Genomic DNA, 24,974 nt, shown 5'->3' on the forward strand with positions numbered 1-24,974 from the left:
AAACAATTGACATGTTGCTTCTTTGAAAAGCTGAGTTTTTGACCAAAGTTCTGCCTCAAAAAGGCAGCATTTTGAACAACATAGTGTGAACAAGAAACCCAAATTCCCATAGACTTTGCTTGAATAGAAGAACACATCCATTTTGGCATTAAACAGCGCAGAAGAAAAAGCAGCAAAAAAGCAGGTAAAAAGCAGGTAAAAAGCAACGTGCGCACATACCCTTAGTCCCGCTGCCAGAGATTAACAGGGAGATTTAACTAGTTAACAGGAATGGGTGAATCTGGGATCTGTACCTGTTAATGATCCATTGATCAGATCAGCTGATGTCCAGGGAAAAATACGAGCTCGCATTAGAGGGGCAGACACAGCCTTGGATGCATAGGTATGTCTAAGGTCGTAAAGGGGTTAAGCACAGAATCAACACTTTTCTGTAGTATTAAAAAAGCATTAAAAAGACGGTTTCACATCTACATCAAAAACGCATGCGATAAGGGGAAAAACGGGTAAAAGAAATGCAACAGTTGGACATGTGCATTCAAAAGTTTAGAAAAGATCACAGTAAGTGCACCTGAAAAGTTACAATACATTTTTGGCTAATCCTGAAATTACACCAGAAAGCCAAATATGCCTAACTTTTTGTGAGTAATGTATATAATGTCCTTTTACCTCTGGAGAAACCTGAAGATACACCTGATTCAGAAGTTTCAGGACATGAAGAGCAGAATTCTGATAAAGACTTTCACACTACTCCCAACGAGCTACAGCTTTTATCACAGCTCGAATTAAATGATTTAGTCAGGAACTTGGACTTTCCTAAACATTCTGCACAAATTTTAGACTTTATCATAAATGAAGAGAACCTCCAAGCACTTGGTACCTATTTTTCATGGTACAGAAGCAGAGAAAAGGAATTACTTTTATACATTTCTCAAGATGGTGCTCTAGTGTATTGCAGTAATGGAAAAAATTTAACATTGAGTACAATGTGAGCGAGTGGAGAATCTTTATTGAGTCATCCCAAAAGAAGGCTGTGCACAATGGCAGAAAGTTTGGTTCAATGCCTGTAGGGCATTCTGTGCAAGGAAAGCTATGAGAATTTAGACTTTATTCTCAAGAAACTTACTATGAGCATCAAGGATGGTCAATATGTGGTGATTTGAAAGTTCTCGCTTTCCTCCTTGGGTAGAAAGGAGGATACACAAAAAAAACCCATGCTTTTTGTGTAAATGGGACAGCCAGGATAGAACTCATCACTGAAGCTCGAAAAGTTGGCCAACAAGAACATCTTTGCCACCTGAACTCAAGAACATAGATGTTGAAAGTTTAATTGATCTCACTAAAGTTCTGCCACCTCTCCACATTAAGTATGGACTGTTAAAGCACTTTGTGAAAGCTCTACCGAAAGAAAAAGATACTTTTATGTACCTTTGTACCAAGTTTCAGGGGCTCTCCAAAGCAAAACTGAAAGAAGGCATTTGTGTGGGTCTGGATATTCGGAAACTCATGAAAGACAATTTGTTTGAAACAAAAATTAAAGCTGTTGAGAAAAGGGCTTGGGATTTAAAGAAGTTGTGAAGAAATTTTTAGTAACAACAAAGATCCAGAAGTAAATTCCATTGCTTAGATCATGCTGAAATATTTCAAAGCCTTGGGTTGTCTGATAAATTTGAAGTTACATTTTTAACATTCCTAATTGGATAACTTTCCTGAAAACTTTGCAAAGAGCAAGGAGAATTATTTCAGAAGGATATCGAGATGAAATGACAATATCAAGGTAGATGGAACGTGAAAATGATGGGAAATGACTGCTGGATCCTTCATAGAAAAAATGTTCCGGCCTTCTATAAGGCAAAGGGTATCAAGAGATGCTTTGAAGAGAAAACAAAAATAAATAATATTGTGTACATTTTTTACTACAATAAAGATTTTTCTTGGTCATCTTGCTGATATGTAATTTCACATGTGTTTTGTGCAAAATCCATACGTGATGGTTGAATATATAAGTGTTTTTTTATATCAGGGCATAAAAAAACATAAGAATCAGTCACTGGATATGAAACAAATTTCATAAATCCAAATTTTGCATACCTGAGTAATCAGTCATGCCATTTCTTTAAGCTATTTACCGATCATCTGATCGCTATGTTGTGCGGGTCGTCATGATTAAAGGGACACCAAATAGGTTCATGTTATTTGCTGATTTAGTTAAAAGAAAAAGGTTTTGGTACCGTGTTAGCCAGTTGAAAAATGGATGCACATGGCCCCCTGTGGCTGGCACATGGCCCACTGTGGCTGCACACGGCCCCCTGTGGCTGCACATGGCCCCTGTGGCTGACACACAGCACCCTGTGTTAGATATCGCCCCCATGCTGCTGCTATTAGTAAAATAAACTCTTTCCTTACCTTCTCCAGCACTGTCTTGTCTCGTGACTCCCTCCTTGGGGTTGAGCTCCGGCCTCCTGCATTTCCTGGTTCTCGGCCAGTCATGTGATCGGCACAGCAGAGTGATATCATCTCTGTGTGCATGATCACAGTGGCAGGAGGGAGACCGGGGAGACACGCTGGAGGGGGTAAGTAAAGAGTGTTTTATTTTACTATGGGCAGCAGTATGGGGGCCATATCTAACACAGGGGGGACATGTGCGATCAAAGGGAGCACAGGCAGATATAATATGCGCCGCTCCCCCAACCCATCGCCGCGGTGCGGTTTCAGCACCATGGTGATTGACAGCGGCTGTGCATATTATATGAGCGGGAGCAGGAGATCTAACGCTGCTGCCCGCAGCTATCACCAGCCCCCAGCAGAGCTCCAGACCTGCCCCCACCTCCCCTGGACTCTGTGGTGTATATATATATATATACGACCCCCCGTATATTCGGATTATAAGACGCACCCCCTACTTTCCCCCAAAATTTGGGGGAAAAAAAGTGTGTCTTATAAAGCAAAAAATACGGTAGTTAAGTCGGTGTGTACGGTAAGTATGATGTGATCATCTAATGCCATTCAACCATAGGGAAGTATTATTTATAATTATAGCTTCATTTATTCCATTGCGCTTTACATACAAGTGAAAAGGGTATACATAAAAAACAAGTACAATAATCATGGCCAATACAAAACAGACAGTAAAGGAGGAGAGAGGAACCTGATCACAAGGGCTCACAGTCTACAGGGGGTATCACGTTTCAGCCCCGAATCTAAGCATCATTATCAGAAGCTCCCTGTCCTCTCCAACAACAACAGAAGCTTTTCCCTGCAACCAGCAAAAATGTAAGACCTGTCCATTTATAATGACAACAGACAAGATAAAGATTCCCAGATCACATTAGGACTACAAGATCCCAGGTACCTTCAGCTGCACCACAACTAATGTGGTGTACTTAATTATATGTACCAAATGTCCAACTGGGGGTCTGTATGTAGGGGAGACCGGACAACAGCTCAGGACAAGGATAAATTCTCACCGCCACACAATTAGAGATAAAAGGGCAGATCTACCTGTGACCAAACATTTTTGTAACCCAGACCACAGCATCATGGACATGAAATTGCTGATATTAAAAGGGAACTTCAAATCCCAGAGAGACAGAAGGGTCTTGGAGTACAAACTTATGATGACCTTTGACACACTCAGAGCAGGAATGAATGTGTCACATGGATTTATGTCTTTTTACATCAATTAAGAAATGTCCTCCTCAGACCATCTGGGGGCATCACAACTCTAAACCAGATCTCAATCATAGGACAATAAAACTTTCATACTCCTTATCTATGAACTGCTGCAATATTTACTGCCACAACTGTTTGTCCCCTTGCCATGCTGATAGTTCTGCCTCACAAAACTTGTCTTATTTACTGCTCTTTTCTATGTCCTGTTGTGTATAAATATCTGAATCTACTGATTCTGTGTTATACCATGCCTCATGAAGAGACCTGAGTAGCCTGGAAATCTCGCTATTTATCACTATCTTTTCAGTTAGCCATTAAATGGTATCAACCACTGAGGACTCTCAGTTTTTTTAAAACATTTTTTTTCACACAAAAGAAATGACTCATTACAGTAGTTTACTATTAGATTCAGTCAGAAAATATTTCCGTTGACCACCATATGGTATCAAAAGAACAAGAAGGTTATGTAAAACCTCATGAGACACTTTACAGAACCATAATATGGCAATGTGCATGAAGCTTTATTCACAGAGCAATAGAGACTTTCCAAAATGCAATGTTTTTGTGTTATATGTATTTCTTAAAAAAAAATCTGGATTTTTTTTTTTTTAAAGATCACACTCTTTATTAAAAATTAAAATGAGAAATCTTGCAATTTTCCCAGTGGCCACTGGGTTTAAACAAAACAACAAAAAACCCAACAAAACAACATATGGAATCAAAGTATTTAACGAGCAAGTGCAAAGGTCATTGTGAAGAGAGGGGGAGCAGGGTCAAATGTGAGATCACCTCTTGTGCAGTGGCATACAACCAATGGCCGCAGACCATGATGTGGGGCCTATGAGTCAAGGGGGCCTTGTGCCGGTGCCAGCGCCGCCACCATCCGTCCTTCCCCATCCATTCAACTGTTTCGGCATCAAGACTTCTGATGTCTCAGTGCAGCAAGCGTGATGCTGTCACTACAGTGCGCCCACTGTGCTGAGATAAGCAGAGCTGCAGAATGCTCACCACAGAAACCGGAGAAGCAAGGTAGCGGCAGGAGGTGAGTATTTATTTACTACTGGTGGCCATAATACTATATGGATGAGTATGCGGAGTGCATTATATTATATGGAGGACTGGGGGTGTGCATTTTTCTATATGGAGGACTATTGAGAGTGCATTATTCTATATGGAGGACTATGGGGGATGCGATATCATTGGGACTATTTCTAGTTATATTATATGAAGGACTAATGTGGGGAGCATAATTCTATAGAGAGGACTATGGGGAGTATATTATTCTATATGGAGGACTATGGGGAGAGTATTATTCTATATGGAGCACTATGAAAGTGAAATATTCTATATGGAGGACTATGGGGTGAATTATATTATATGAAGGAATATGGGGGGTGCATAATTCTATATAGAGGACTATGGGGAGTGCATTATTCTGTATGGATGACTATGGGGAGTGCATTATTCTATATGGAGGACTATGGGTAGTGCATTTTTCTATATGCAGCACTATGAAAGTGCATTATTCTATATAGAGGAATATGGGGTGAATTATATTATATGCAGGACTAATAGGGGGAGCATAATTCTATATAGAGGACTATGGGGAGAGCATTATTCTATATAGAGGAATATGGGGTGAAGCTACTTACATAATCACCAGTTATGTCTGTTCCCCTATTCCGTGATGCACTGCGGCATTGTCCGTTGCGCAGCCGCAGTTCGAACGATGCTCCGCCTTCCGGGTCCTCACTGCACGCACGCACGCATACACACATATACACACACAGCAGACACACAGAGATACACCGAGCACATACACACACATAGCGCACATGCACACAACACAGCCACACATACTGCTGTATACTCACATGTCCGGGGCCGCCGCTGATTCTGCTGTCAGCCCTTTACTGCAGTTGAATGCTTTGTGGCGCCGTTAAGCATTCAACTGCAGTAAAGCCATGACATAAACCTGCATAAGCCGCTCCGTACACCGTACGCTATCACGGAGGAGTCTGTCTGCTGCAGCTGGAGGCTCCGCGGGCACGGAGGACAGGTGAGACACGGCATAATTGGGGACAGAAGGGAACCAGCAGGAACACATTACTAAACAATGTGCTCATTGCTGCAGGGGACATCAGCCTCCCTCCACCAGATCTGTATACCCCCAGCCCCCCCCCCCCACCAGTTCTGTATACCCCCAGCCCCCCCACCAGATCTGTATACCCCCAGCCCCCCCACCAGATCTGTATACCCCCAGCCCCCCCAACCAGATCTGTATACCCCCAGCCCCCCCAACCAGATCTGTATACCCCCAGCCCCCCCAACCAGATCTGTATACCCCCAGCCCCCCCAACCAGATCTGTATACCCCCAGCCCCCCCAACCAGATCTGTATACCCCCAGCCCCCCCAACCAGATCTGTATACCCCCAGCCACCCCAACCAGATCTATATACCCCCCAGCCCCCCCCAGATCTGTATACCCCCAGCCCCCCCACCAGATCTGTATACCCCCAGCCCCCCCCCCCGCCAGTTCTGTATACCCCCAGCCCCCCCACCAGATCTGTATACCCCCAGCCCCCCCACCAGATCTGTATACCCCCAGCCCCCCCAACCAGATCTGTATACCCCCAGCCCCCCCAACCAGATCTGTATACCTCCAGCCACCCCAACCAGATCTATATACCCCCAGCCCCCCCAACCAGATTTGTATACCCCCAGCCCCCCCCACCAGATCTGTATACCCCAAGCCCCCCACCAGAACTGTACACCCCCAGCCCCCCCACCAGAACTGTATACCCCCAGCCCCCCAACCAGATCTGTATACTCCCAGCCCCCCCACCAGAACTGAACGCCCTCAGCCCCCCCCACCAGATTTGTATGCCCCCAGCTCCCCCGTCCAGATCTGTATACCCCTAACCCCCCTCCAGATCTGTATACCCCCAGCCCCCCCCACCAAATCTGTATACCCCCAGCCCCCCCACCAGATCTGTATACCCCCAGCCCCCCCACCAGATCTGTTTACCCCCAGCCCCCCACCAGATCTGTATGCCCCCAGCCCCCCCACCAGTTCTGTATACCCCCAGCCCTCCCACCAGATCTGTATGACCCCAGCCCCCCACCAGATCTGTATACCCCAGCCCCCCACCAGATCTGTAGACACCCAGCCCCCGACCAGATCTGTATACCCCCAGCCCCCTCACCAGATCTCTAGCCCCCCCCACCAGATCTGTAGGCTCCCTCCACCAGATCTGTAGCCCCCCACCAGATCTGTAGCCCCCTCCCACCAGATCTGTAGCACCCCCGCCAGATCTGTAGCCCCCCCTGCCAGATCTGTATGCCCCCAGCCCCCCCAACCTGATTTGTATGCCCCCAGCCCCCGACCAGATCTGTATACCCCCAGCCCCCTCAGCAGATCTCTAGGCCCCCCCACCAGATCTGTAGGCTCCCTCCACCAGATCTGTAGCCCCCCCACCATATCTGTATACCCCCAGCCCCCCCAACCAGATCTGTATACCCCCAGCCCCCCCAACCAGATCTGTATACCCCCAGCCACCCCACCAGATCTGTATACCCCCAGCCCGCCCACCAGATCTGTATACCCCCAGCCCCCCCACCAGATCAGTATACCCCAAGCCCCCCCACCAGAACTGTACACCCCCAGCCCCCCCACCAGAACTGTATAACCCCAGCCCCCCAACCAGATCTGTATACCCCCAGCCCCCCACCAGATCTGTATGCCCCAAGCTCCCCCCACCAAATCTGTATACCCCCAGCCCCCCCCACCAGATCTGTATGCCCCAAGCTCCCCCGTCCAGATCTGTATACCCCCAGCCCCCCCCACCAAATCTGTATACCCCCAGCCCCCCCACCAGATCTGTATACCCCCAGCCCCCCACCAGATCTGTTTACCCCCAGCCCCCCACCAGATCTGTATGCCCCTAACCCCCCTCCAGATCTGTATACCCCAGCCCCCCCACCAAATCTGTATACCCCCAGCCCCCCCACCAGATCTGTATACCCCCAGCCCCCCCACCAGATCTGTTTACCCCCAGCCCCCCACCAGATCTGTTTACCTCCAGCCCCCCACCAGATCTGTATGTGTGTCGCCCTGGGCAAGCCAGGGGTCACAGGTCACAACACCACCACACCCCACACTCCAGGTAGGCACATCACAGCCAACCAGAAATCCTTGTTGCCTTCCTCCAGAGGCTGATGATTCACACCAGGGGGTGGGCCAGGCGGTTGGCTCCGCCCACCAAGGAGATCACAGTTCTGGAGGCGGGAGAAACCAGGCAGTCGAGTGAGGGACATGAACGAGTGAACAGGGAGTAGCCCAGGCAGGGCTTGAGTAAACAACAAAGAAGTGAAAGTGAAGGAAAGGAAGGTGGAAAAGGAGGAAAGCAAGAAGTGGTGACAGAGCAGAGAGTGTGCAAAGCCTGAGAGCCCAGCTTTGTGTAGGGCCAGAACAGCAAGGTCAGCGACGGCGGTGACTGTCCGGAGGGGGACCGTTTGGAAGTTCCTGGAAGGACCCCGTTGGCTGTGTGCCCGGTGGTCTGGAGCAGTGTTCCGAAGGACAGTCATCACCAGGGCAGGGGCCTCTCGGACCCCGGCAAGGCTAGGAGTCGCCAAATTTGCCGAATCCGTCAGTGAAGGGGACGTAGATCCCCCAGCAACCAAGTCCCGATTGACGGCAACAGCCCAACCTGAAGCAGAGAGACACCGCCACCGCCAAGGCACCAGTTTCTCAGGGCCAGCACCTGCGGGCAAAGTGTAGAGCTCCTCCGGCCCAGATTGCAGTCGGGGAGCGGGTAACCGGAGGGAATCCACCGCTGCCACAAGTCAACCATAGGTGCAAGGTTTGAGGGACATCACCGTCACCTACCGGGAGTGCAGGTGCAGCCGTCTAAGGGACCGTCCTACCAGCCGTTTGGTTTACCGTACAAACTGTGTCCGAGTCTCAGGCTGAGTGAGTACCACAGTGCCGCAAGGCACAGCGCTGCCCCCGCGCCCCTGCGCCCACCAGGCCCCGCACCTCACAAACCATCACCGGGCCCCCGGGATCAGCAACCCCTACCCACGGAGGGGCAACACAACACCTGGCTGCTCCCCATCACCATCCCCGGGATCCCCGTCCAGAGCAGCGGTGGTGCAATCACCACAACCGTGGGTGGCGTCACGAACTATAACAATCCCCACACCCAACCAACAATCCCCTTTCACTCACGGGCGAGGAGTGTTGCTCGAGAAACCCCGGGATCCGGCCCACCGCTCGAGCCACCACTGAGCAGCTGCCGGACCCGAGCAGAAGGGGTGAGCGCGGTGTGCTGACACCCTCCTCCCCGCCCGCGACAACTTGGCGTCACGAACAGGATCTTACCGCTCTGCCGTCTGGTAGAGGTGCGCCTTGTTACCGCCGGAGGTATCCGGCAGAAAAATTGCAGAAGCCGCCATCTTTGGCGCGAAAAGTTCCCGCTCGAGCGTCTTCTCGAGCAGTAGAGGCGCGAAGGCCAAAACCCCGCCCCGAGAGAGGAGGGGCCGGAAAGAGCTAAGGGGGACGCGATGGCGGCTGGCCGCATGTAGCTACGGCTATAAAAGCAGGGACGCCAGGACTCTGCAACGATACTGGGTTCCTGGAAGGCACGCTTGCCAAGATGAACAACCCAACTCCCAACGAGGAAGCCCCCGCGCCCGGCACGGCGACGTGGTTGAGGGACCGGACCGTCCCGCTGAGTAACCGTCTGCAGGCCCATATGCAACTCCTCCTGGAGGAGTGGGAGACCGACATGGCGGACGTGGTGGCTGCTATGTGGAGACGCGAGGCAGAAGAGGATTTGGAGGAGCGGGTAAGCGACCCACGCCCCTGTATTCCTGAAGGATCGGCCGCTGCGGCTGAGGGGCCCGGCCGGCTTCCGCTCACCCTGCCTCTCTCCCCGCTATCCGTAATAGCTGCTGCCGCCCCGCCATTAGGCCCGCTACCTGCCCCATCGGTAGCGATACCCTGCCCAGCCGCTTCGGCGGACCAGCCGGCTGCAGACGTTCAAGCCGGCCCTGAAGTGCACCAAGGGGAACCGCTAGAACCACGACCCCTTAACAGCGTGGTGCCTGAAGTCCCAGTAGAGACTGTGCCAGACCCTGAGCCCGGGACCGTGGCTTGGATGAAGGCCCGGGTGATACAATTCCACCAACGTCAGCAGGGTCAGATCTTCCGGATGCTGGAGCAGTGGACCAACGAGGTGGAGGAGCTGATTACAACTGCTCCGATGTGCGAAAGGGGAATAGATGTAGCAGAACCGACTGGTGACCCACGTCCCTATGTCCTATCTGGACCGGCCGCTGCGGCTGAGGGGCCCGGCCTAGCCTCGGCCTATGCATCGCCCTTGCCGTCACTTATGGGGCGCCTCAGTATAAGCTCGCCTACTCTGCTGCTCCATGCTACCGCAGAAGGGGCTGAAGTGTTGGATGCTGGGGGCCAGGAGGCTGCGGCAGCTGGCGGCAACCCGCCTGACGCAGGAATAAGAGAGGACGACTCCTGCCCCGGCTTCGGGTCCGCTGTTGCAGTTGAAGGAGCAAGTGAGCGTTCCCGCTATGTGGGAGACCCCGTGGTTTACCATACCCCGCGTACCGGTGGAAATGGGTACCGGGTACCTCTGTCACAGCAGGCATGTCAGTGCATGTTCGATGTGTTGGTGGCAGAGGATGGGTCCGCCTTAGCAGAGGAACCGGAGTAGGGCAATGGATGCCCGCAGCACCGTCCCCGTTGGGACCACTTGTTTGTTGAAAAGTTTTGAAAAATGAAAATGATTATACCGAGTACGTTACCTGATTTGCTTGTGATTTGCAACCGGCTGGAGCCGGCACCGTTGTCCCCGTGGGGACCGTTTAAAAATGCATGGGAACTATCCATGGACAAGCCCGTGAACTTGCAGGGCAACCACAGACGTTAGTGGCTTGTAAATATGTTGGTTAACGTTACCGTTTTCCGCAATGCCGCCTCCGGAGAGGCAGGTTGGAGGGAGGGCCCTGAGCAGAGCAGGCCAGGGCCCAGCCGCCAAAGGAACCGGTGGCTACCCTCTGGAGGGAAGGACAGATCCCGCTCGGGTACCGTGTGCTGGACTGTGGGTCAAGGGGTGCTGCCTGGGTTTTAGGGGCAGCATCAGGGCCAGGTTACTTGGGTGGGGGAGAGCGGAAACCGTAACCGTAAACCGTTGCAACGTTAAAAGTAAATGTGCCTCCCGTCTTGGGAAGAAGTTATTAAAAATGTATGCATGTTTGTTTAACCTTGTTACCCCCCTTTTTTCAGAAAAATAAAACCGGTGTAGGACGGCAGCCCGAGGACGGTCTGCATTTTGCTAAGGGGGAATGTGTCGCCCTGGGCAAGCCAGGGGTCACAGGTCACAACACCACCACACCCCACACTCCAGGTAGGCACATCACAGCTAACCAGAAATCCTTGTTGCCTTCCTCCAGAGGCTGATGATTCACACCAGGGGGTGGGCCAGGCGGTTGGCTCCGCCCACCAAGGAGATCACAGTTCTGGAGGCGGGAGAAACCAGGCAGTCGAGTGAGGGACATGAACGAGTGAACAGGGAGTAGCCCAGGCAGGGCTTGAGTAAACAACAAAGAAGTGAAAGTGAAGGAAAGGAAGCTGGAAAAGGAGGAAAGCAAGAAGTGGTGACAGAGCAGAGAGTGTGCAAAGCCTGAGAGCCCAGCTTTGTGTAGGGCCAGAACAGCAAGGTCAGCGACGGCGGTGACTGTCCGGAGGGGGACCGTTTGGAAGTTCCTGGAAGGACCCCGTTGGCTGTGTGCCCGGTGGTCTGGAGCAGTGTTCCGAAGGACAGTCAGCACCAGGGCAGGGGCCTCTCGGACCCCGGCAAGGCTAGGAGTCGCCAAATTTGCCGAATCCGTCAGTGAAGGGGACGTAGATCCCCCAGCAACCAAGTCCCGATTGACGGCAACAGCCCAACCTGAAGCAGAGAGACACCGCCACCGCCAACGCACCAGTTTCTCAGGGCCAGCGCCTGCGGGCAAAGTGTAGAGCTCCTCCGGCCCAGATTGCAGTCGGGGAGCGGGTAACCGGAGGGAATCCACCGCTACCACAAGTCAACCATAGGTGCAAGGAAGAGGGACATCACCGTCACCTACCAGGAGTGCAGGTGCAGCCGTCTAAGGGACCGTCCTACCAGCCGTTTGGTTTACCGTACAAACTGTGTCCGAGTCTCAGGCTGAGTGAGTACCACAGTGCCGCAAGGCACAGCGCTACCCCCCGCGCCCCTGCGCCCACCAGGCCCCGCACCTCACAAACCATCACTGGGCCCCGGGATCACCAACCCCTACCCACGGAGGGGCAACACAACACCTGGCTGCTCCCCATCACCATCCCCGGGATCCCCGTCCAGAGCAGCGGTGGTGCAATCACCACAACCGTGGGTGGCGTCACGAACTATAACAATCCCCACACCCAACCAACAATCCCCTTTCACTCACGGGCGAGGAGTGTCGCTCGAGAAACCCCGGGATCCGGCCCACCGCTCGAGCCACCACTGAGCAGCTGCCGGACCCGAGCAGAAGGGGTGAGCGCGGTGTGCTGACACCCTCCTCCCCGCCCGCGACATATGCCCCCAGCCCCCCCACCAGTTCTGTATACCCCCAGCCTTCCCACCAGATCTGTATGACCCCAGCCCCCCACCAGATCTGTATACCCCAGCCCCCCACCAGATCTGTAGACCCCCAGCCCCCGACCAGATCTGTATACCCCCAGCCCCCTCACCAGATCTCTAGCCCCCCCCACCAGATCTGTAGGCTCCCTCCACCAGATCTGTAGCCCCCCCACCAGATCTGTAGCCACCCCACCAGATCTGTAGCCCCCCGCCAGATCTGTAGCCCCCCTGCCAGATCTGTATGCCCCCAGCCCCCCCAACCTGATCTGTATGCCCCCAGCCTCCGACCAGATCTGTATACCCCCAGCCCCCCCACCAGATCTGTAGGCTCCCTCCACCAGATCTGTAGCCCCCCCACCATATCTGTATACCCCCAGCCCCCCCAACCAGATCTGTATACCCCCAGCCCCCCCAACCAGATCTGTATACCCCCAGCCACCCCACCAGATCTGTATACCCCCAGCCCGCCCACCAGATCTGTATACCCCCAGCCCCCCCAACCAGATCTGTATACCCCCAGCCACCCCAACCAGATCTATATACCCCCAGCCCGCCCAACCAGATCTGTATACCCCCAGCACCCCCACCAGAACTGTACAACCCCAGCCCCCCACCAGAACTGTATACCCCCAGCCCCCCCACCAGTTCTGTATACACCCAGCCTTCCCACCAGATCTGTATGACCCCAGCCCCCCACCAGATCTGTATACCCCAGCCCCCCACCAGATCTGTAGACCCCCAGCCCCCGACCATATCTGTATACCCCCAGCCCCCTCACCAGATCTCTAGGCCCCCCCACCAGATCTGTAGGCTCCCTCCACCAGATCTGTAGCCCCCCCACCAGATCTGTAGCCCCCCCACCAGATCTGTAGCCCCCCGCCAGATCTGTAGCCCCCCCTGCCAGATCTGTATGCCCCCAGCCCCCCCAACCTGATCTGTATGCCCCCAGCCCCCGACCAGATCTGTATACCCCAGCCCCCTCACCAGATCTCTAGGCCCCCACACCAGATCTGTAGACTCCCTCCACCAGATCTGTAGCCCCCCCACCAGATCTGTATACCCCCAGCCCCCCCAACCAGATCTGTATACCCCCAGCCCCCCCAACCAGATCTGTATACCCCCAGCCACCCCACCAGATCTGTATACCCCCAGCCCGCCCACCAGATCTGTATACCCCCAGCCCCCCCAACCAGATCTGTATACCCCCAGCCACCGCAACCAGATCTATATACCCCCAGCCACCCCAACCAGATCTATATACCCCCAGCCCCCCCAACCAGATCTGTATACTCCCAGCCCCCCCACCAGAACTGTACGCCCTCAGCCCCCCCACCAGATCTGTATGCCCCCAGCTCCCCCCTCCAGATCTGTATACCCCTAACCCCCCCTCCAGATCAGTAGACCCCCAGCCCCCCCACCAGATCTATATACCCACAGCCCCCCCACCAGATCTGTTTACCCCCAGCCCCCCACCAGATCTGTATGCCCCCAGCCCCCCCACCAGATCTGTATGCCCCCAGCCCCCACACCAGTTCTGTATACCCCCATCCCTCCCACCAGATCTGTATGACCCCAGCCCCCCACCAGATCTGTATACCCCAGCCCCCCACCAGATCTGTAGACCCCCAGCCCCCGACCAGATCTGTATACCCCCAGCCCCCTCACCAGATCTCTAGGCCCCCCCACCAGATCTGTAGGCTCCCTCCACCAGATCTGTAGCCCCCCCACCAGATCTGTAGCCCCCCCGCCAGATTTGTAGCCCCCCCCTGCCAGATCTGTATGCCCCTAGCCCCCCCAACCTGATCTGTATGCCTTCAGCTCCCTCCACCAGATCTGTATGCCCCCATCCCCCTCACCAGATCTGTATGCCCCCATCCCCCTCACCAGATCTGTATGCTCCCCACCAGATCTGTATGCCCCCAACCCCCTCACCAGATCTGTAGCCCCCCCACCAGATCTGTATGCCCACAGCCCCCCTTCACCAGATCTGTATGCCCCAGCCCCCCTTCACCAGATCTGTATGCCCCCAGCCCCCCCAGATCTGTATGCCCCCAGCACCCCCCCCACCAGATCTGTATGCCCCTCACCAGATCTGTATGCCCCCAACCCCCCTACCAGATCTGTATGCCCCCCACCAGATCTGTATGCCCCCCACCATATCTGTATGCCCCCAGCCTCCTCACCAGATCTGTAGGCCCCTAGCCCCTACCACCAGATCTGTATGCCCCCAGCCCCTCCCACCAGATCTGTATGACCCCATCCCCCCCACCAGATCTGTATGCCCCATCCCCCCACCAGATCTGTATGTCCCCAGCCCCCCACCAGATCTGTATGCCCCCCACCAGATCTGTATGCCCCCCACCAGATCTGTATGCCCCCAGCCTCCTCACCAGATCTGTAGGCCCCTAGCCCCTCCCACCAGATCTGTATGCCCCCAGCCCCTCCCACCAGATCTGTATGACCCCAGACCCCCCACCAGATCTGTATGCCCCATCCCCCCACCAGATCTGTATGTCCCCAGCCCCCCACCAGATCTGTAGGCCCCCCCCCACCAGATCTGTATGCCCACAGCCCCCCCCCACCAGATCTGTATGCCCCTCACCAGATATGTATGCCCCTCACCAGATCTGTATCTGTATGCAGATGGGTACTGTGTAGGAATTCACTGTGGGGGTATTTTGCAGTGTTTGTGGGGCACTTCCGTTGGCATGACACTTTATGGTTGATTCGGCCAGGGTAGATAATATTCAATGTTATTAAAATATACCTTTTAATAAATATAACCATAAAAGTCCCAAAATGGTCAACTTATAAAACAAGTAAAATGTTACCAGAACAAAATGGAGAACAAAATAGTCATGAACTATAAATAGGCATTTAAACAATATGGAACAGTATCCCTTTAAGCATAGTGTAACACATAAGCAACACTATACAAATGATCAGGACATGCCCAGAAGTATGTGACTGAAGGAAATAAGGAGCAATCTCACTGTTAGATGTCCCAAATGTAAGGAGACTGTCTCCTCAATTGAAAGAGGGAATGAGGGGGTGTGCAAGGACACGCCACACAACACCCCTTGACCACCAGTCAGTCAGTCACTACTCACATGCGCTCCCTCCTGAAGTGTTTCATCAGAACAAGAATCCCCAGGGAATATGGATGCAATTACATGAAACTGGTGAGCAAAACACCACTAGATACCATTGCATTTTAAAATGGCCGCCTAAAGGTTTAAATAGATAAGTTGAGGCCAGTGCTCAAGGTGGCTAACTGTCAGACATAGCTATTGGATAGTGCATAGCGCCAAAACCCATCATGTTGCTATTGATAGGAGGCTTGCCTGTGAGAGGGGAGACCGTGGCGGTCATGCGCCGTCCAATCCGAATCCTTGAGATGGAGGCCACTCAGGAAAATTACTTTGTAAGGGCTGAAAAGTTGTGAGATATGCTCTTCTCTGTCCCCGGCTGAAAATAATTATTCTTTTTTTGTTTCTTTGGGGGCGGAGGGGACTTCTATTATGAGGCCCAATGATTTCTATGTACGCCCCTGCTTTTGTGATTGGTGGATCCTGTGTTATCAGCTTTATAAAGAGGTGTTATCTGTAACTATAATACTGCCTTTAATGATAAGGAGAATTCTGAAAACTCTATCTGAAAGTGCAAGTATAAGTCTGCCAAACCCCAGAGGCCATTGTGAAAATTATAATATTACTATTTATTTTTTAATAAAAATCATGATATGAAAAAAAAAAAATGTACATACATGTAACACATAAACCTGATTTCCAGAAAAGATCCTTTCCTGATATGGCTTCCCTCTAAGGCGGGCTTTGCACGCTGCGACATCGGTAACAATGTGTTACCGATGCTGCAGCGATAGTCCCGCCCCCGTCGCACGTGCAATATCTAGTGAAAGCTGCCGTAGCGATTATTATCGCTACGGCAGTTTCACACGCACATACCTGCCGTGTGACGTCCCTCTGGCCGGCGACCCGCCTCCTTCCTAAGGGGGCGGGTCGTGCGGCGTCACAGCGACGTCACACGGCAGGCGGCCAATTGAAGTGGAGTGGCGGAGATGAGCAGGATGTAAACATCCCGCCCACCTCCGTCCTTCTCATTGCAGCCGGCGGCAGGTAAGGTGAAGTTCCTCGCTCCTGCGGCTTTACACACAGCGATGTGTGCTGCCGCAGGAACGAGGAACAACATCGCACCTGTCGCTGCACCGGCATTATGGAAATGTCGGAGGCTGCAGCGATGATACGATAACGATGCTTTTGCGCTCGTTCATTGTATCAAAAAGGATTTGCACGTTGCGATATCGACTGCGACGCCGGATGTGCGTCACTTTCGATTTGACCCCATCGACATCGCACGTGCAATGTCGCAACGTGCAAAGCCGTCCTAAGACTTGGTTGCTTTTTTTACCAAACGATTCCTTAACCTTCTGAATGTGTGCATGTCCACTTTACATTGTAGTAGTAGATCATTTACGCAGACAGGGTGCGAGAGACAAAAAATGTTCAGGGATGGTTTGAGGAATCTGTTCAAGAGTTCATCATGACAGATCTTAATCTGATCATCTCTAAAATAAGCTGACAGAACAAAATGATTCTTGATTCCTGTAAGCCCTTCCTCCCAGCCTTGTTTTTGTAGGGTCTGAGGTTAATATCTTAGTGACAGATATTTGGGCGGTATGTGTCGTATAGATATTGAAGAAAAGAAAAAGTATAGATTTACCAACAAACAAAAGGAACTTCTTTCACCTTCAAGCAAACTAGAATCAGCCATAAAATCTCGATGTTAACCATTGGTATGTATACCTATATTCAGAATAGATATGACGAATTACTTACTTTTCCTTATTTCTCAGGACAAACGCTGCCAGCTTTCCCTGATATAGAGCAGTTGTGGGTGACGGTTGTTAAAGAACCTGAAAGAAAACATTTTAATATTAGAAAAGAAGGTCATAAAACATAAATATCAATAACCACAAAGGTCGTGTGAGCATATGTTCATAATGAATGATCTTTATGAAAGTTCGTGAATATCCGATTGGTGGTCGGCCGTTACCTGTCACCCTTATAAATCAGTTATTATCAGCATTGCTGCATTGAATATGTAGCTGCCGCTACAGGGCACTCTGGATCAGCCCCTGTACTCTTCATTAGTAGCCGAGATGCCCATCTTGGCAGTGACTGCTACAGAGTGAATGGAGCTGAGCGTTTCCACTCCGTTCAATGCATATACTTGGCCGCTGGAGTTGATAACAGATGATCAATGGGAGTAACGCATATTAGCCCACCATAAATCTGATATTGAGACCTCTTATAAGCATAGGTCATTTTATCATCATATGCCCAGACAACCTCTGGAATGTAAATAGTCTTTCTTAAACACCATTTTTCTTTTCATAAATAGGTTTTACTTGTATTAATAAATGTTCATTTCTTGATATATCTTTACACTGTTTAGAGCTTCATTTTTCTAAGGCTAGTTACATGCATCTATGTTTCACAGTCTGAATACGGACCATGATGTACAGACCGGTTGCAGGTCTCCTGTCCTTCTACTTGATGGAATAAAAAGCATATATGAGGCTGTAAGTTCAGAAGACCAGGAGTCCAGGCGTCATGGTGCTTATTCGGACTGTGAAATACTCCCTCCAAATTCAGACTTTCAGATTCTCTCCAAATAGATTTTAGACGTTTGTCATTGTCAATCTTATCATCTACTTGTATTTTTGTTTCTAAGGAACAGTGTATTTGACAACTATATTATATTTCACTCTTTCAAATCTCTTGTCTCACTTTGCCCATCACTTTGTCATGCAATAAATGTTTAATTTTGGAACATTTGTTAGTCAAATAGGAAGGCTTGTAAAGTGTTGGCTAACGGAAAAAAGAGGATTTAGAGGAACTCTTCACACAGGTTGTTCCAAACATCTTGGAGAACTAACCACAGACAATCTGTGATTAAAAGTATTTGTCAAATTTGTCAAACTGTCTCTTCATGTAATCCCACACACTTGGTGATATTGAGAAGAGGTCTCTGTGCGGACCATGTTCTTATTACAAGGACCCCTTTTTCTTCTTTACATTGAATATAGTTATTAAAAAGCAACCGTTTTAATTTTATTTTATAATTCATTAGTACAAGTAAAGATAAGCAACTTTGTAATATATCTTGGAGAAATGTCCTTCATTCTGCTCCTGATCAGTCATTCGTATATTCGTGTATATATATATATATATATATATCCGTATTCGGATTTTCATATATAAGCTAAAGCCAGTGCATAACTGGCACTATCAAGCTAATTATCTACATACCATTAGTGGTCAGCTCAGATGTTTAGGCTTTCAAATCCAAAAAATTAAACTTTAAAAAATCGTCAGCTTCTTGAGTGACAGTTGCATCTGAGCAGATAATAGCAGGGTGGGTATTCATATTGATTCCCGCCCCCCTGATTCTTGTTCCTCCCTCTATGGTAAGTATTATACAAACTATTCACTTTTTTGAAGGACCTGTGTGAGGTCATACCCATGTGACCAGAAAGTGCGGAGCCTCAGCCAACAAAGCTGGATACCAGGTCACATGGGTATGACCTCACACAGGTCCTTCAAATAAGTGAATAGTTTGTATAATACCATAGAGAACAGAGAGAGGGAGTTACAACCAGCAGGGGGGGGGGGGAAATCCATATGAATACCCACCCATATATTATCTGCTCAGAAGCAACTGTCCCTCAAGAAGTTGATGATTTTTTAAACTTTACTTTCTTGGATTTGAAAGCCTAAACATCCGAGCTGACCACTAATGATATGTAGATAAGCAGCCTGATACCAGATGCCAGTACAGCACTGGCTTAACTTATATATGAAAATCCTGATGATTGGTTCCCTTTAAATCATGGGTAATATCTGTATTCACTGAACATAGATTTTTACATTACTGAGATGAGAAGATAATAGTGGTGGATGATCACAGAAAAACCCCTTCACAAGAGTCACCCAAGTAAAGAACACCCTCCAGGAAGTAGGTGTTTCAGTATTTAAGTCTACCATAAAGAGGACTTAAGCAAATACAGAGGGTTCACCTCTTAATCAGCCTTAAAATTAGAAAAGCCAGATTAGACTTTTCCAACAAACATTGAAAGAAGCCAACTCAGTTCTGCAAAAGCATTGTTTGGACTGATGAAACTAAAATTAAAACATGGTGAAGGCAGTGTGATGGCATGGGCATGCATGGCTTCCAATGGCTCTGGGTCACTAGTGTTTGTTGATGATGTGACTGAAGACAGAAGAAGCCGGATGAATTCTGAAGTGTACAGGGCTATACTTCCAGCTCAGATTCAACCAATTACAGCAAAGTTGATTGGACCGAAGCTTCCCAGTACAGATGGACAATGAACCAAAACACACTGCGAAAGCAACCCAGGAGCTTAATCCAAAGAAGTGGAATATTCTGCAATGGCCAAGTGAATCACCAGATCAAACCTATCAAGCATGTATTTCCCTTAGTTAAGATAAAACTAGGCAGAAAGGCCCACAAATAAGCAACAACTGAAGTCAGCTGTAGTAAAGGTCTGGCAAAGCAAATAAAGAAGGAAACCCAGCTTTTGGTGACGTCCATGGCTTCCAGACTTCAGGCAGTCATTACCTCCAAAAAAATTCTCTACAAAGTATTAAAAATGAACATTTTATTTATGGTAAAGTTAATTTGTCCAACTACTTTTGAGAAATGAGATGAGGAGGCTTTGTAGAAAAATGGTTGCAATTGAAAAAAGTTTCATAGGATATTTTTATTCAACCCCTTTAATGAAACCTTAAAGTCTACCCTGCAATTGTAAATAAAAAATAGTGGCGTGCAGAGACGAAATCACAAAGATTCAGTCACTGTCCAAATATTTCTAGACCTAACTGTAGTGTATATCAATATTAACAAGAATACCCCTTTGTGCCTTAAAAAATAAAGTATTATTAGGCTCACCTCACCCTGTTACCACAATGAGGGACACAGCTCTGGTCCAGCCTGGTAAAATGAAGTCATCACACCACCATGCGCTTCAGGTATCTGGCAAACCACAGACCTAAAACAGTCTTGTAACATCTCCTTGCTCTACCTCAGGTCTCAACTCCCTCTGCATCATCAGGACTGGATAGAGTTGAAAACAGTGGGTGTCCTGGGATCCAAGTGGCTTGTCTGCCCTCACCACCACTACCCGCAATCAAAACCTGCCTAACAAACCCCTACAGTAGTATCATGGATTTACATAAAGAGAATTAAGGAATTACATGAACCTACATCGACAGATCAGTGGTTAGTTCTATATGATGTTTAGAATGCCTTCCTTCTCAAGATCCTTAAAAAAACCTGTGTGGAAGTGTACCTAAGTGAATTTATAATTTCATACTGTTTTGAAGAAAAAGGTTTCTCTTTTGTTTATTAACTTTGCATTTTGTTTTTTGGCAAAGTAAATTATTAACTTATGAACAATTCATTTTATCTTTAAATCCTTCTTGCTTTGCAGCATTTTTTCCACACCTGGCCAAACTTTAGCACAGTACTGATTGTGCATGGTGTCAAAAATATGCACAGGTTATGAATACTGATGTACAATGTTTCCAAGATTCAAAGAAGTCGATCCAGCACGGTGCATTTGATTAAAAATAAAAGTCCTTTATTGAAAAACCATTAAAAAGTCCATTATGCCATGCTAGGAGCCTTTATTGAAAAACCATTAAAAAGTCCATTATGCCATGCTAGGAGGACGCGTTTCGGACGGGTTGTCCTTACTCAGTCTCAGCACATCTCACAATGAGTCCAGACTAAAAACATATGGCACAGGACATGATGTCAGCAATCAGTACAAAATTTACATATGCAGGAAAAAAAAAAAAAAAATCCAATTCATTCATTATTATATCTGCAACCAAACAAGGAAACATACAAATAAATTCTCAATAGAAATACATTAGGCCATTTATTATATTTAGTCCCATAGGAACCCTCGTTTCCATTTCAAAAATCCATTTTATCTCTTTATATTGTAACATTCTTTTCATATCACCTCCTCTCCTAGGTAGCAAAACTTTTTCAATGCCACTCACCTGCAAACTACCTAGATCACCACCGTGGACACTGAGAAAATGCTGGGAGGCTCCTGAGGGACTCCTGGTTGATTTATTTAGGACATCAATACACATGTTCCGATATTCTTTTTCTCAGTGTCCTAGTGGTGTGACCTATGTATTGCAGTCGACATTTGGTGCAAGAAATTACATACACAACATTTGTAGAACTACAATTTATCATTGTTCTGATGTCAAACTGTTTACTATTGGTATATGATGAGACATTCTTTGTATTGACAGCATATTTACACAAACCGCAGGTTTTTCCACCACATTTATATGAGCCGTTTACTGACAGCCAGTTCGACTTATCCGTTTTTTTGGTTTTATTATTATGATCACTGGGGGACAACATTGCACCCAGTGTAACATTTTTCTTTGAAACAAATTTAACACCTCCCTCCAATATGTGGTTCAGAGTTTCATCCGCTGTCAGAACCGGTAAGAATTTTCTCACAATGTGTATTATGTCATAATAATTCTTACTAAATTTAGTAGAGAAAACTGGTTGCACATTGTGAGAATTTTCCCTCCTACTCTGCTTTAAGTATTGCTCTCTAGTTTTGGAGTACACTTTTATTTTGGATTTTTCAAGGTTTTTTTGGGAGTAACCCCTAGCAACAAATCTCCTGTCTATTTCCTTATATTCCTGCTCTAAATCCGACATTTTTGTACAGCAACGTTTGGCCCTTACATATTCCCCAGTGGGGATGTTTTCCACTACAAACCTAGGGTGACAGCTAGTCGCATGCAGGATAGAATTTCCTGCTGAGGGTTTACGGAATAATTTACAGTCAACAGTCCCATTTTTTTCATTACCCATCAAAATCATATCCAAAAAATGAATTTCCACTGGATTGCTCTGATGTGTAAACCCTAGATTATAAGGATTGTTGTTAATGAATGAAATAAAATTTTCCATTTTTGTATCTCCATTTTTCCATACAATCAATATATCGTCAATAAATCTGAGGAAAATTAATATATTCGGGCTGAAAGGATTTTTTAGATTATTTTCTACTGATTGCTGACATCATGTCCTGTGCCATATGTTTTTAGTCTGGACTCATTGTGAGATGTGCTGAGACTGAGTAAGGACAACCCGTCCGAAACGCGTCCTCCTAGCATGGCATAATGGACTTTTTAATGGTTTTTCAATAAAGGCTCCTAGCATGGCATAATGGACTTTTTAATGGTTTTTCAATAAAGGACTTTTATTTTTAATCAAATGCACCGTGCTGGATCGACTTCTTTGAATCTTGGATACTAAGGCAGCGGGCTGACTCCAAATGGATCCCTGCATGGTGATATGATTGGTCTCCTAAAACAAAGAGGTGAGCTGGACACACCCTTGTATATGCTGATGTACAATGTTGTAATCTCAAGAAAGAGTAAGCAGGTACAGTATATCGCAAAAGTGAGTACACCCCTCACATTTTTGTAAATATTTTATTATATCTTTTCATGGGCCAACACTGAAGATATGACCATTTGATACAAGGTAAAGCAGTCAGTGTACAGCTTGTATAACTGTATAAATTTAATGTGACCTCTAAATAACTCAACACACAGCCATTAATGTCAAAACTGATGGCAATAAAAGTGAGTACACGCCTAAGTGATAATAACCAAAGTGTCAATAACTTGTGTAGCCACCATTATTTTCAAGCACTGCCTCAACTCTCCTGGGCATGGAGTTCACAAGAGATTCACAGGAGCCGCTGAAATCATCTTCCTCCTGCATGATGACATCACAGAGCTGTGGATGGGAGAGACCTTGTGTTCCTCCACCTTCCATTTGAGGATACCCCACATACCATTCCAGCTAGACTCTAATATTGACAAACAGTGGTTTTCCACTATATAAGGGGTATCGGCATACTCAGGAGAAATTGCATATCAAATTGTATGGCATTGTATTGCATTTTCTCCTGTCACTATTGTGAAAATTAAAAATTAGGGGAAAAGCAACATGTTTTTGGGAAAACTGAATTTTTTAATATTCACAGCTCAACGTTATAATTCTCAGGTGCTCACCACACATCAAGATAAATTCCTTATGGGGTCTAGTTTACAAAATGTGGTCACATATGGGGGGTCCTCTGTTTAGGCACATCAGGGGCTCTTCAAACGCGACATAGCGTCTTAACTATTCCAGATAATTTTGAAATTAAAAAAGTCAACTCCCGCTCCTTATCTTTCATTGTGCCGTGAGCCCAAATAGTAGATTTCCACAACATATGGGGTATTGGCGTACTCAACCGGAGCACAGAAGGAGGAACGAGATTATGAAAATGAACGATGTGTCAACGATGAACGAAAAGATGAGTATTTCTGCTCGTTCATAGGTGTCACACGGTACGATATCTCTGACGATGCCGGATGTGCGTCACTAACGATGTGACCCCGACGACATATCGCCAGATATTTCGTGCCATGTGACGCCCGCATTACTCATGCATAATGCTGAGCAAATACAGACAAACCTCTGGGCTGTACTATGCTGTTCTGAGTTTCTAGGGGATTTGGTTTTGATAAAGATACGACTGTCACCCCCTCCTCCTATATCTGAGATGGACATTTTGAGTATTTCATTAAACATAGGATACATTCTATGTGTATAGCTGTTCATTTGGCCTTATAATTTTTATAGGGACATGTTCTCACTCATACATGGTTCCAGCCTACAGACTGTCTTTATCCAGGGAATGGGCTTTGAGTGGGATAGTTTGTTTAGGCTATACTCATGAATGTGTTTTTCTCTGTTATGTGTGCTTTGAACTAAGCTATATTTCCCCCTGAATTCTTTTGGAAGGTTTATGACCACATAATAACAGTTTATTGATTGATAACTGTAATTGGGGTTTCCTTTCCCCTGGTTATTTCTGCTATGTGAATTCTCTTTGGGATATTGCCTGTTTCATTACAGGCTTAGTTGTTTGTCTGTCAGAGTGCTTTTTATCGTTATTCGTTAATAAAAGTTATATTTTACTTAGTTTTTTGGCACGCACATATCAGTATTGCCCTGCTATTTCTGTCCAAACCTTTGGATAATGTTACACCATCTTTATTTTTTTACATAACTACGGTATCTAGTTTAAGGGCATAAAAAAAATCAAAGTTTGAATTTGAAATTGGTAAATTTTCACCAAATTTCCAATTTTATTTTTCAGAATAAATGCAAAAATTATCGTCCTAAATTTACCACTATCATGAAATACAGTATGTCTCGAAAACATTCTCAGAAGCACTTAGATCTGTTGAAGTGTTCTAAAGTTATTAACTTATATAGTGATGCTGGTCAGAATTGAAAAAAAAAAAGGGCTGAGTCAGGAATGTGAAATCCAGTCTCGGGGAGAGGGGTTTAAACGGCGCAGGCACAATGCAAACTACAGTACAAAAGGTGATACGTTATTAATGTGATATTCTGTACGTGCAGAAGAAGATGACTAATAGTATGAAAGAAAAAGGAAGATAATTGACTGCTGTTATTAGTGGGCATCA

General features: G+C 47.8%; 1 protein-coding gene across 5 annotated transcripts in view; it reads right to left on the reverse strand.

Annotated features, from left to right (window-relative positions):
- Window positions 1-24,974, reverse strand: part of STAT6 (signal transducer and activator of transcription 6) — a 311,161-nt gene that overhangs the window by 152,869 nt on the left and 133,318 nt on the right. For all 5 annotated transcript variants that reach the window (XM_075337059.1, XM_075337060.1, XM_075337056.1 and 2 more), the window contains exon 2: window positions 17,190-17,266. The gene's annotated coding sequence lies outside the window, so the exon portion shown is untranslated. The remainder of the gene's footprint in view (window positions 1-17,189; window positions 17,267-24,974) is intronic.

This window comes from Anomaloglossus baeobatrachus, chromosome 2, assembly GCF_048569485.1.
Source record: "Anomaloglossus baeobatrachus isolate aAnoBae1 chromosome 2, aAnoBae1.hap1, whole genome shotgun sequence".
Classification (NCBI taxonomy): domain Eukaryota; kingdom Metazoa; phylum Chordata; class Amphibia; order Anura; family Aromobatidae; genus Anomaloglossus; species Anomaloglossus baeobatrachus.